A 2,872-nucleotide genomic window follows, 5' to 3' on the forward strand; every position below is an offset into this window, starting at 1 on the left:
ATGGGTCTCAATGGTTCCCTATTAATCCCTATGGGTTGCAGTGAGTCCTCCCAGCCGCTAGGGGGCGCTCTATGTGTCTCTATGTGTCCCTATGTAACCGCTCTATCTCCCCCTTTACCCCCAGCTCTGTCCCCCGCCCTCAATTTGGCCTCCCAGTGTTTGACTCTCTCCGGCCTCTTCAGCCCTCAGACCATGTGAGTGGGCGGGACCGGAACCGGAAATGGGGGGTGTGGGCGTGACCGGAACCGGAAGTGGGATGGGACCGGAAGTAGGGGGTGGTTGGGAAAGGAATGGAAGGGGAAGGAAAAGGGATGGGCCGGAAGTAGGGGGTGGGACCGGAAGTGTAGGCCGAACCGGAAGTTGAAGAAGAGAGGATGTTGAGTGGGACCGGAAGTTGAAAGGGGGACCGGAAGTTGAAAGGGGACCGGAAGTTGAATTGGAACCGGAAGTTAGATGGGACCGGAAGTTGAAGGGGGAGTTTCCGGAAGTAGAAATGTGATTAGATTCAAGTCGAAGCCGGAAGTTGGGGGGGGGGGGGGACCGGAAGTTGAGGCTAAACCGGATATGGAGGCAAAACCGGAAGTAGGACAGAGGCCTGGCCGGAAGTGGGGGGCGGGACCGGAAGTTGTGGCTTAACCGGATGTTGTGGCTAAACCGGAAGTTGAAGGGAACCGGAAGTTGGGGCGTTACCGGAAGTAGATTGTGGTTAGACTGAGGTAGGGGTCGGAAGTGGGGACAGAATGAGGTTGGAGGCGGAACCGGAAGTGAAGGCCAAACCGGAAGTTGTGGGGCGGGACCGGAAATGGAGTGTGCTTACAGCTGGGTGGGAGGGATAACCGGAAGTGGGATGTGGGGGCGTGACCGGAAGTTGTTGCAGCCGGAAGTGGGGGGGCGAGGCGTTGAGCCGGAAGTGGGTTGTGGGAGGGGGCGGGGCTTCGTTTTGATTGACAGGTCATTCAAAGAAGGAGGCGTGGCCTAACACTGCCCCCCCCCCCCCCCCCTTTATCCAGGTAACATGGCTCCGCCCATCCCTCGAAGCCCCGCCCCCTTCACCTGATCCACCAATCACAATCGCCGCCTCCGGGATGGGACAACGCCATTGGACGAGAAAGATTTTCTTTATTATTTGGGGTTTTTTTGGTTTTTTTTTTTGCTTTTTCTTGTGTTTTTTCGGTTCAAATGGGGAAAATTTGGGGGGGGGGGGGGAAATTTGGGCTGTTTTGGGATTTTTTTCTCCATTTTTCCCTTTTTTGGGGTTTTTTTTTTCGTTTCTTTTCTCGAATGGGAAGAATAAAAAGACCAAAATGGCCGACGTGGGTGTCATTGCCCTTTTAATTGGCGCCGGGGTGGGGACCGCTCTTAAAGGGGCAACGCACTGCCTGTATTAATGCAGTACACCACTGTGACGATTGTTGCCTATTGCCCTTTTAAGTGGGACTGAAGTGGGGCCCACTCTTAAAGGGGCGATGCACTGTATGTATTATAACCACCACGGCTCTTGGGCCATTGATCTCATTGCCCTTTTAAGTAGCGACGAGGTGGGGACCGCTCTTAAAGGGGCAATGCTCTTTCTTAAAGCGGCGATGCTGGTGGGGCCGCAGTCTGTTCTTAAAGGGGCGATGCCATATGGAAGTGCCACGTCTTCTTAAAGGGGCAACGCTGCCACGTCAATGCCCCATCGAAGAAGGTGGGGCCCACCTTCCACTCTTAAAGGGGCAATGCCACTCTTAAAAGGGCAACGCCACTTTTAAAGGGGCAATGCCTGTCTTAAAAGGGCAACGCTGCCACGTGAATGCCCCATAGAAGCCGGTGGGGCCCACCTTTACACTCTTAAAGGGACAATGCCACTCTTAAAGGGGCAATGACGCTCTTAAAGGGGCAAAGCCGCTCTTAAAGGGGCAACGCTGCCACGTCAATGCCCCATAGAAGCCGGTGGGCCCACCTTCCTCTCTTAAAAGGGTCACGACGCTCTTAAAGGGGCAACGCTGCCACGTTCGTGCCCAATAGAAGCTGGTGGGTCCACTTTCCGCTCTTAAAAGGGCAATGGCACTTTTAAAGGGGCAACGCCGCCCTTAAAGGGGCAACGCTGCCACGTCAATGCCCCATAGCCCCATTAGAAGCTGCTGGGCCCACCTCCCACTCTTAAAGGGGCAATGGAAAGTTGTAAAGGGACTAGGCCACTTCCCTTGAAGGCAAATGCCGCTCTAAAAGGGCAAGGCTGCCACGCTCACCCATGCCCATATGAAGCAGGTGGGCCACTTCCGCTCTATAATGGGCAATGCCACATTGAACGAGTGGGCAGAAGCCTCTCTTAAAGGGGCAAACGCTGTCACTTCAATGCCGCCATAGAAGCCCGGTGGGGCCCCACCACCCATTCTCTTAAGGGGCATGCCCTCTTAAAGTGCGCAACGCTCTCTATTAAAGGGGGCAAACGCTGCCACGTAGATCGCTCAATAGAAGACCGGTGGGGCCCACCTTGCCGCTCTTAAAGGGACAATGCCACTCTTAAGGGGCAATGCCGTCCTCTTAAGATGGACAATCTGTCTTAAAAGGGCAACTGGTTCGACGTAATGCCGTTATGAGAAGCCGTTTGGGTGCCCAGATCCCACTCGTTAAAGGATAGCAATGGCCACTCTTAAATGGGCAATTGCTGCTTCTTAGAAGCGACGCAGTGACGCTCTGTATATAGGCATTATCGCTGCCCCGTCATTATGCTTGTATATGTGGAAGTCCGGTGGTCTCCACCTTCCTCTCTTAAAGGGTCCACGACGCTCTAAAGGGTCAACGGCTGCCACGTTGGTGCCGCAATAGAACGCCGGTGGTCCACTTTCCGCTTTAAAAGGGCAGATGCACTTTTATAAGGGGCAACGGC

This window comes from Coturnix japonica, unplaced genomic scaffold, assembly GCF_001577835.2.
Source record: "Coturnix japonica isolate 7356 unplaced genomic scaffold, Coturnix japonica 2.1 chrUnrandom639, whole genome shotgun sequence".
Classification (NCBI taxonomy): Eukaryota; Metazoa; Chordata; class Aves; order Galliformes; family Phasianidae; genus Coturnix; species Coturnix japonica.